This window comes from Malaclemys terrapin, chromosome 6 (genome assembly GCF_027887155.1).
Source record: "Malaclemys terrapin pileata isolate rMalTer1 chromosome 6, rMalTer1.hap1, whole genome shotgun sequence".
Taxonomy (NCBI): domain Eukaryota; kingdom Metazoa; phylum Chordata; order Testudines; family Emydidae; genus Malaclemys; species Malaclemys terrapin.
In genome coordinates, this window is record NC_071510.1 from 64,360,863 (window position 1) to 64,371,584 (window position 10,722).

Here is a 10,722-nt window from a genome sequence, read left to right on the forward strand (position 1 = left end):
TTCTGAAGTAAGGGCCCTGATTTCTGAGACCCTCCTCGCTGAGGTAATGGCTACAAGGAAGGCCACTTTCCACGACAAGCAAAGCAAAGAGCATGTCACCAAGGGTTCAAACGGTATCCCTGTGAGTCTTGAGAAAACCAAGTTAACGGCCCAAGGCGAGATAGACTGTCTCACCTGCAGGTAGAGCCTGTCCAGTCCTTTCAGAAAACGGCTACAATGCGCGTTAGCAAAGAAGGACTTACTGCTCACGCCCGGATGGAACACAGAACTAGCTGCCAGGTGCACCCTGATCCAAGACACCCACAGCTCTTGCTCTTTTAGATGTAACAAATAGTCCAGAATACACGCTATGGATGTTCGAGTGGGTAAGATCCCCTTCTGCCCTACCCAGATTGAAAACCTTCTCCATTTTACCAGGTATGTCACCCTGGTGGATGGCTTTCTGCTCCCAAACAGAACCTCCTGAACCGGGCTTGAGCACACTAATTCTGAAGGGTTCAGCCATGCAGCTTCTAGGGCATCAGATGGAAGGACTCAAGGTTCGGATGAAGGAGACAGCCGTGTTCCTGGGAGATCTAGTCTGGAAGCAGTGATAGGGTGATTGGTCCACCACCCTCCTGGAGCTCTCAGTTGGAAAACCAATGTTGGTACAGCCAGGCTAGTGCTATCAGGATCATGCTCACTCCCTACCCCCCTTGACCCTCAGCAGGACCTTGTCTATGAGCAGAATGGGTGGGAATGCACAGAAAAGATGGTCCTTCTAGGGCAGATGGAACACATCTGCGAGCAAGGCCAGACTGGGATTCTGAAAGGAGCAGAACTGTAGACACTTCCTGTTGTGTTCTGTTGCAAACAAGTCTATCTGGGGAGTTCCCCACCTCTGCAAAATGTCCCTCACAACATCCGGGTGAATGGACCATTCATGTTTGGTGAAGGACCTGCTGAGATAAGGCGCTAACCCGTTCTGGGCCCCTGGAAAGTAGGAAGCCTTGAGGTGGATTGAGTAGGTTATGCAGAACTTCCACAGGCTTCCTGGCATAAGTGAAAGGAGCATGCTCTTGATATAGAACAGGGGTTCTCAAACTTCATTGCAGCACGACCTCTCTTCTGACAAAGTTACTACATGACCCGGGGGGGGGGGGGGGAGGGGGACAGGAGATACCCAGGGTAAGGGGGCAGCAGGCCAAGCCCTGCCACCCCAGCTGCAGGGAGGGGGGACAGCAGCCACAGCTCCATTGCCCCAGCTGGGGGTGGAGCTCAGGCTTCAGTTTCAGGCATGGGTTCCAGCTAGTCTAATGCTGGCCCTGGTGACCCCATTAAAATGGGGTCATGACCCAAATTTTGAGAACCACTGATATAGTACATCAGTCATGTTGTCTGTAAACATCAACACACACTTGTCTTAGAGGTGGGGCTGGAACATTTGCCATGCAGGGCAGACCGCTCTGAGTTCTCTCACATTGATATGTAGCAAGAGCTCCTCCTGGGACCAGGGGCCTTGAGACTCGAGAGTCCCCAGCTGAGCTCCCTATCCCAGTGTGGAAGCATCAGTGACTAGAGACATTGATGGTTGTGGTCTCCTGAATGGAACGCCCACACTTACCACGCCTGGGTCCAACCACCATAGGACAGTCGATCACTGAAGAGAGAAGTGTGACCACTCTGTCCAAGCAGTCCCAGCCTGGTCGGTACACTGTCACAAGCCAGGCCTGAAGTGGTCTGAGTCACAGCCTCACATGTACACAATGCCACATGCCCCGGGAGCTTCACGCAGGTTCTCACAGTGGTGGTGGAATGTTTTCTGAGGCTATGATTGAGCAGAGTGTCTGGCTTCTGGTAAGAAGGCTTTGGCCTGGACTGAATAGAGGACTGCACCTATGAATTCTATTCTTTGAATAGGGCAAAGTTCAACTTGTGTGTTCAACAGGCCTAGCATCAAAAAGGTTGACAGTATTAATTGAATATGCTCTTCCACCTGAGTACTGAACCGACCTCTGACCAGCCAGTTGTTGAGGCAGGGATACACTAGTACTCTTCGTTTTCTCAAGGGGGCCACTGACAGGTCAAAAAGCAATACTGCGAACTGATAGTTCTGGTTTGTGGTGGGGCAGGTACACTGTCTGTTGCCCAGGAATATGGAGATGTGAAAATGTGTCTTTCTCCTTGGTGACGGAGAGCTGGGTTGCGATGTGGTGCCTGTCCCTCATGGAAGCTGGCACACTCCTCATGGAGGCAGAGTACATCAACCGAAAGGGCTTCTTCTCCATGGTCTTGCAGGTGCTAGTGGATTATGGGGGCTCTTTGGGTGGTCAGGAAAGGTGCATGATGCACGCATCTTTAGGAACACACTGGACTGTATAGAAAGCTGCATGCTGGGACTTTCTTTCCAAACCTGAAGATTCCAATGGGGGATGCAGAAATGCCCAAAGTAATCCTTAGAGACCCTGCCTTCCCCTTGCTCCTATGGCTCATGAAGCCTTGCAGCAAGAAGTGTTTCAACAGGTGCCAAATGACCACTGAATGTGCCTTCGGCCAATTAAAAGAACAATGGCGCTATCCTGTTAGGTTAGACCTAAATGACTCCAATGGTCATTGAGGCCTGCTGTACTCTGCATAATATTTGCAAATCAAAGGGGGGAAAAGTTTCCCTGGGGTGGACCGCTGAGGCTAATCAGCTGAGTTTGAGCAGCTAGGTAGAAGGGCAATTAGAGGGGCACAGTGAGAGGCTACTTGAGTCAAGGAGGCTTTGAAGGAGCATTTTGACAGAGTCCCAGTAATGTGTCTTTATATGATGCAGTCAGCCAGGCAATGTTTGCATGCCAGCTTGAATTTCTGCTGTAGTGCTTGCTTCCTGAGTATTAACTGTACTAAGCAAATCCTACCTATAGCCACTGTGTTTCAATGTTAGCACTGAGGATGTATGTATGTATGTCACGAATAGACTGGAGTTTAATAACCAGATAAAACTCAAACTTTCGGTCAGTCTCACGGTTAGAGCTCTCACAGCTGGGTGTAACTCCAGCTTTCGTTGAGAAGCCAGTCCCTAGGCGTGGAGTGCACGGAGTACTGAGAGGGACCAGGAACACAAGAGGAATGCAGAGGGGGAGTTTGGGGAGGGTACATACCTGTGTACCTTCAGGACTGCAGAGTTCAAACTGCTGACCAGAGCGGTCATGGGTATTGTGGGACACCTCCTGGAGGCCAATTAGGGCATCTCCACTGAGGCTGAGTTGTTCTAACTACGTTGCAAAAAGCTCTATGATGCTCATCAAGGTAGTTTTATTATGTTGGCATAACAGGGGAGTTATATCAGCAGGAGAAGCATTTCAGTGTGTACACCGTCACTGTTCTGTTGACAAAACTGTGTAGCATAGACAAGGCCTAAGCCTCTGTGCAGAGTTCCCTTGTTGATCAAAGTTAAGGAAATGGCATATTTGGATATCATTTCTACACTAACTTCTGCCTTGTGTATTTGATTCTACTTTTTATAGATGAAGGTATAGTTTACAGCCTATGACTGATGCTGAAAGACACACTGATCTTTACATTGAAGTAAAGCTTGAATGTGTATAAGTGCAATTAAGCTTTATAGGCAATTCAACTTGGAAAGTGAAGATTTTCAAAAGGAACAGCTGAATAAACAATTTATATTTCCTTACACTATCAAAATCAAGGTACTTCCAGTCACTTCAAGTGTTAAAAAGTTTCCCATATACTCTTGGCAATAACGATCACCATTTATTAGTTATTCTGGTTCAATATTAATGGACTAACATTCACCCCAAACAAATACAGATGTACTGGTAAATCAGGATTAATATTTTATTACCACAGTATAACAACTGATTTTAGTTAACTGAGAAGGTGGTACTTAGAAAAATTCAGCAAATGCAGCAATTAAAAATAAATATAGTCTTTATTTTTTAGTACCCAAGACCATTACCCACATATAGTTAAAAGCGATTTGAGTCTTCTTGTGAACATACTAGTAATATGTTACCATGATTTACAGATTTCCAAATTCCATCTTTTAAAAACTCATCTACCTGTATATTTCTTCCAGAACATTCTTCTGGTGGAAGAAATGCTGCCAAACTTGAGCTGTAGAAATCTTTACTGGAAAAAAAAAAATATTGAATATCAGATGAGATATGTTTATGAATTATTCTTTAGCAATCTGCAAGATCCTCTAGAGTGGTTGAAAATGTCTTTGCAGAGACTTAACTGTTTCAAAACTGAAACAAAACCTGACTTTGTGAAGCTATTTTTTCTAAGTATCTACATGTATAGGAACATCTTCAGAGGTTAATTCCTAAACCAAGTTCCTTGCTCTTATTTTAACTACAAGCACTATTCTAAATTTAGTTATGATAGAAGCTGAGTCACAAAACTGTCCCTTATACAGCAGAATCATGGGAGAGATTAATTGCCAACATCAAAGAATGCTGTGGAAGAACTTTTTTTTATGCCTTTCTTGACACCACAAACATTAATAACAAAAATGAATGGGCAACACAGACAAGAATGCTACATATTCTTAAAAAATGTTTAATGGTAAAGTTTGCCAGTTAAACTGCAGTCTTAGCCAAAAAATATCAAAATGTTATACTGCAAGTTATAGGAAGAGAAGTACTTTTTAAAAAAATTGTGCGTGTTATTTGTAGTGTTATTTAAATGGTTTAATGCAAGATTATCATGCTTGTAAATATTAAGAACAAGAGAACTAAAAATTTCACTTCCAGTGGAAACTAGAAAAAGCGATTATGATTCACTTCTGACTGCTGCAATTTAGCTTTGGGGCAATAGGTCAGACAACTGCCTGAGGTTTGATTAGCTTATGACGTTTTGCACCAATATTCTGCAACTAATTTTAGTTTTGGAAGAGGCTCTTTGAGCTCTGGTCAAGTGAAAATTCTATTAGTTAGATCATCCTTTCCCACCTTGGACACTGGAGCATTCTGCATGACCTTACAAGCAAAGTAGCCAATTAAGCGTTACTCTACAAAACTCTAAATCTGATATTTCTTTTGTAAGAGCTCTCACCAAACTTTAAATAAACATGACAAACTGCAAGTAAATAATCAACGTTTATAGAATAAGACCTAAAGGTTCTGTCCATATACAAAGGGAACCTTTCACTTTAACCAATGTAGACTCTGAATTCAAAAGAAAAACACATTTCTATCTTACCATAGTATACAAAGCCATATGTACAGAAACTGTAGTCTTCTATTCATTCAGACTAATTTTCTCCACTGAACAGAAACAAATACAAGTTAGTACAATGAACATGTATTGCTCCAACCCCACCCATCACCATTTTCTTAGAATTTTTTGTTTTAAGAGCAACCCTGCACACTGCTGAAACACTTCTAGGTACAGCACCAAATCAAGCCAGCAAGTGTCTTGCAATTAAAATCAATTTTGTGGCTCTATAATTATATTTGGACAGGAAGGAACTTCCCTTGAAGGTACTAGTAAGTAGCAATTAGCAAACTAAATTTCACCAAAATTTATCAAAATTCTGGCTAGCTCCAAGAGATTAATTCAATGTCTATTATAATGGTCAAGAAAAACAACGCTGAAGGAAAGATATAGTGGGGGTGGGTGAGGTTGTGTGGCCTACAATGTGCAGGAGGTCATACTACTAAATGATCATAACCATCTCTTCTGACCTTAAAGACTGCTCATGCATACCACCCAAACATCAACTTTTCTACAGAGATTCTGTCCTTGCAGAATTGTGGAGGGAAAAAGTACATAACCATCTCCCAAAACTGTTTCAGCAAGAGTTCTTGTATGCCTTTTTTGACACCACATTCACTGTGCGAGATAGTGAATGGGTAACACAAAGGCAAATATTTATATTTGTAAAGTGATCATTTCATTTCTCAGTGCAAAACCTAGCTTAACAGCATATAAACAAATGGTCACCTCCAAAAGAGACCTATTTATAAGTAAATTTTTGAATTATATACAAATGTCAGGTATTCCATTAAAAATAATCATACCATTCAGGAACTGTCATACCAACTTCTTGTAAAGCGGTATTTGTCAACTTGGCAAAGCGCATCAATGGGCATTGTCTGCCTACATCTGAAAAACAGGAGGAAAAAAGAAAATATAACAAATATCTAAACAGATCAATTTAAAGTCAAACTAATTTTGCATACAAGTAAATTTTGTTCTCAATGCCACTGGCTTCATGGGGCTCTTCTGGCAGCCAGTGATTATGTAGAAGACCCAGCCACATTTCATGCTAGCCTTTTGGAGATTGCTCTACAAAACGGAAGGATTCCTCCCTCCTCCAAATTGTGTGATCTGCTCATGGCTGGCCATGCTGATTTTAAGGGTGCATTGTGTAGTAAAAAACCCAGTCCAAAACCTGAGCACATTAGGGAATGTGAGTTGTGCATGCAGAAAACCCAGTCTTCTACAAAATTTGACAGATCTCCCAGGACACCCAAGAATAGATGAAGATGAGCAATGGTATCATTGTTCCCTCACTCAAAAAACATGCCCAATAGCTTTCAGGGCTTTCACAGAAGTGGGGTGTGTGTGAAATGTTGCCCCAAGCATCACCATGCTATGGCCAGTCAGTCCCATTTTTAAGAAGTACCCAAACCCTGGGTCGAGCACGTGTGATTGTCAGTCTACTCGGCGCTGTTCCCCATGCACCACGAGCACGCACAGCCCAAATACCTTTTGGTTTGGGGCTTTCTTGGCATCGCCTGCGTTAGTTACAAACATGCACGTGCACCACTCCAAAGCCCGGGAAAGGACGCGGAGCTGAGCCGCCATTGGGCCGACAGCACGTACCAAAATCCTCACTCGCTCTTGGCAACTCCACGCGGACGTGCCCGAGGATTGCCGCTGGGACCCGCGCCCGAGTCACACGAACGGCAGCGGCTCCCCCCGCCCCGCCCGAGGCAGGGTCAGCGGCACCAGCCCGCCGGTCACGCTGCTTCCAGCCAACAGGCCGCCCCCCCCAGGCGACAACCAGGGGGTCCGGCCCCGGACACGCTTGGGCCTGCGGGGGGAGGGGGCGGCCGCCTGACGGGCCGAGCGGTCACAGCGCGGCCGGGCTGCGAGAGGCGCGAGGCCCCGGGCCGCTCCCTTTTCCTCATGGGCGGACCCCGCCGGCCTCGCGCCAGGCCAGCCACTGCCACGGGACGCGAAGCCTGGCCGGGCGCGCGCTGGACGCACAGAGCGCGGGGGCTCGTGCACGGAGCTAGGCGCCGCCAGGCCCAGCCGCAGCACTGGAGAGTGAACCACCTCCTCGCCCCGCTCCCCAGTACGGAGCCGGCTACCCCGCCTGTGCTCTCGAACCACGCGCCCCTGCCCCGCGGCTCTGGCCGGGCCGGCTCACCACGAGGCCGCTGCTGCTCCCAAACCGACCGGCCCCGTGGCCGAGCAGCAACCACCCGCCATGTCCAGTCCCTTCCCGCCTGAGAGAGAGAGAGAGAGAGAGAGACTCCACCCCCCGCTCCCAGCATGCCCCAAGCCGGACAAACCACTCTGCAGGGAGGAGCGGCGTGTACCAACGCCGGAGAGGGGCCGACTGTACCAGCGCCTCACACAGACAGGGGAGGAGAGTGTACCAACTCCACCGGGAAGGAGGGGGCTGGTTTGTAAATCCATTACTCCACCCCCTGCAAAGGCCGGGCAGGAGGTAGGTCGAAGAAAGAATTCTTCCCTTGACCTCGCTGCTGGATCTACAGTGGGGGTTAGGGCCACCTAACTATGTCTTACAGGCAGGACATTTGTCACAGCCTGAGCAATGTAGCCAGGTGGACCTACGTTTTAGGTATAGACCAATGTGCTGCTAATACAAACGCTCAATCAGTGCTATTAAACCAAGCACACTGTAAAGCTCAGGTGTTGTTTTGCAGTGTGAGGGCTCCCACTCAAACTAGACTAACTTGAGAGGAGTTAATCTTAGGCGTTGTCTAAACTGCCATTTTACAGCGCTGCAACTTTCTCCCTCGGGTGTGAAAAAACACCCCCCTGAGCGCTGCAAGTTTTAGCGCTGTAAAGTGGCAGTGTAGACAGTGCACCAGTGCTGGCAGCTGCATCCCTCATGGGGGTGGGTTTTTTACAGCGCTGGGAGAGCTCTCTCCAGTGCTGGGGCCACGACTACACAGCCACAGTAAAGCGCTGCCTTAGGGCATGTCTACACTGGCAGAGTTACAGCGCAGGGAGTTAAAGCACCGCTCAGAGAGCGCTGAAGGGAAACCGCTGTTGTGTGTTCACACTGTCAGCTTCCCGCGCAATAGCATGTTCACCCTTGCAACAGTATTCGGAGCATTGCACTCTGGGCAGCTATCCCACAGAGCACCTCTTTCTCTTCTGCCGCTAAGACTTGTGGGAAGGCGGAGCGTGTCGCGGGGCATCCTGGGTCCTGTCCCAATGCCCCGTGATGCACTGCTTCGCATCCCAGCAATCACTGTGCTTCCAGATGCATTTGGCACCATCTTTCAACAGTTTGTGTACTGTGCACCCTGCCTCTTTGGGCTGCAGGAATCGATCCCGAACTGTTGACCAGTATGCTGCTTGCTCTGACCAACACATCACAAGTGGCAGTGGAGTTATTCCTTAAACTACAAAGGCAAGAGGAGTGTGACATTGATCTCACCATGCGTAGGAGCTACAACATGAGATTGCTTGTGGAATTCACGGAGGTGCTGACTACAGTGGAACGCCACTTTTGGGCTCGGGAAACAAGCACTGAGTGGTGGGATCACATCGTGATGCACATCTGGGCTGACGAGCAGTGGATGCAGAACTTCTGGATGAGGAAAGCCACATTCATGGGACTGTGTGATGAGCTCGCCCCAGCCCTGCGGCGCAAGAACACAAGAATGAGAGCTGCCACGTCGTTTGAGAAGCACATGGCAATTGCACTGTGGAAACTGGCTTCTTCAGACTGCTACCGATCGGTTGCTAACCAGTTCGGAATGGGAAAGTCGACCATTGGACTCATGTTGACGGAAGTCTGCAGAGCATTAATCACATCCTGCTCTGAAAGACCATGACTCTGGGCACCATGTGTGACATTGTGGATGGCTTTGCACAAATGGGTTTCCCTAGCTGCGGAGGGGCGATAGATGGCATGCATATTCCAATTCTGGCACCAGGCCACCTAGCCACCAAGTACATTAATCACAAGGGATATTTCTCAATGGTTCTCCAGGCGCTTGTGGATCACCGTGGGTGTTTCACAGACATTAACGCAGGCTGGTCCGGAAAGGTGCACGATGCACACATCTTTTGGAACACTGGCCTGTTCAGGAAGCTGCAAGCAGGGTCTTTCTTCCCAGACCAGAAGATCACCATAGGGGAAGTTGAAATGCCCATTGTGATCCTGGGAGACCCCACCTACCTCTTAATGCTGTGGCTTATGAAGCCATACACAGGGCAACTTGACAGCAGCAAGGAGTGGTTCAACAACAGGCTAAGCAAGTGCAGAATGACTATTGAGTGTGCTTTTGGCCATTTAAAAGCCCACTGGCGCTGCCTTTATTGGGAGCTGGACCTGGCCGATGATAATATTCCTATGCTTATAGCCGCGTGCTGTACGCTCCATAATATTTGTGACGGGAAGGGTGAAAGCTTCACTTAGGGCTGGACCACAGCGGCTCAGCGCCTGGAGGCTGAGTTTGAACAGCCAGAGACCAAGGCTATTAGAGGGTACAGCATGGGGCCATAAGGATCAGGGATGCCTTGAGGCCGCAGTTTGAAGCTGAAATCCACTAATATTTGTTGCTATGCTCAGGAGTGCAGAGCTTGTAATGCTAGGAGGAGATTATGTCCAGGGTTCATATCCAACCTTCTCCTTTGGAGTACAATGCAGCTGGTACTGTGCTTCAGCAGCGCCAAACTACAGAGGGATGGGTGTTGAGTGCAGTGTGTAGTGGGAGTCCACCATACTGGACTGTGAGGGGGAGGAGTGGAATGCCGCGGGAATAGACTGGAGCCAGGAGGTTAATAAGAGTATGTTGGTGTTGTCTGGGGGAAGCATGGGAAAGAGTTTTGCGACAGCAGTTGCAGGGGTGGGCGGGGGTGGAGCCGCTTGGTTTGAAGAGCTAGTATTGCCTGGAGCGTGTCTGCTTGGCGCTCCATAACCTTTAAGAGCCACTCCGTGGCTTCATTCTGGCATGCCACATTCTCCTTTCACTCCTTCTTCTTGCTGTCCCGCCACTCCTTCAATTCCTGTTTCTCGGTGGCCGAGTGCTTCATAACATCACACACAAAGTCCTCCTTAGTTCTTCTTGGCCGTTTTCTAATTCTGCTCAGCTGTTCAGCTGCCGATAACAAAGAGGGAGGCTGGGCTCCCAAAGTCATCTCTGTGAACTTTAAATACAACATTTTACAGAAGCAGTATTGTTTGCAACACAGAGAACACTGATTCAGTGATTTAAAAATACAGTCAGTACTCACACTCAGTACTGAACCCAGGCAAGCACACATGAGCCACAAGACCCCCCAAAATGGTGAGTAGCTGCAGGAGCAGGATAAATCACTCTTCCCGGACACTGCTGTATACTGGGCACGTGGCTCTTGGGGAGAGCCAGCACTGCAGGGGGGGGGCTGATAATCATTCCTGTCCCCACACTTTCCACAGGCTGTGATCATTATGGAAGATATCTTGCTGCTGAGGGTGAGCAGGGACTCAAGGGAGGGTCTTCTCCAAGACTGTGGCTTCCACCCTGGCCCCGTGTG

At 48.0% G+C, this 10,722-nt stretch overlaps 1 long non-coding RNA gene and 2 other non-coding genes across 3 annotated transcripts; all 3 read right to left on the minus strand.

The window, feature by feature from the left end:
• Positions 1-3,808: 3,808 nt before the first annotated feature.
• On the minus strand, positions 3,809-7,460 carry LOC128839281 (uncharacterized). Its single transcript, XR_008445395.1, has 4 exons — positions 7,370-7,460; positions 6,012-6,096; positions 5,191-5,255; positions 3,809-4,116 (listed from the first exon to the last, which is right to left on the minus strand). It is a non-coding gene; the product is annotated as an uncharacterized LOC128839281 (long non-coding RNA).
• LOC128839911 (small nucleolar RNA SNORA13) lies at positions 4,389-4,521 on the minus strand. The gene has a single exon (XR_008445564.1). It is a non-coding gene; the product is annotated as a small nucleolar RNA SNORA13 (small nucleolar RNA).
• LOC128839910 (small nucleolar RNA SNORA13) lies at positions 5,726-5,857 on the minus strand. The gene has a single exon (XR_008445563.1). It is a non-coding gene; the product is annotated as a small nucleolar RNA SNORA13 (small nucleolar RNA).
• Positions 7,461-10,722: the final 3,262 nt, after the last annotated feature.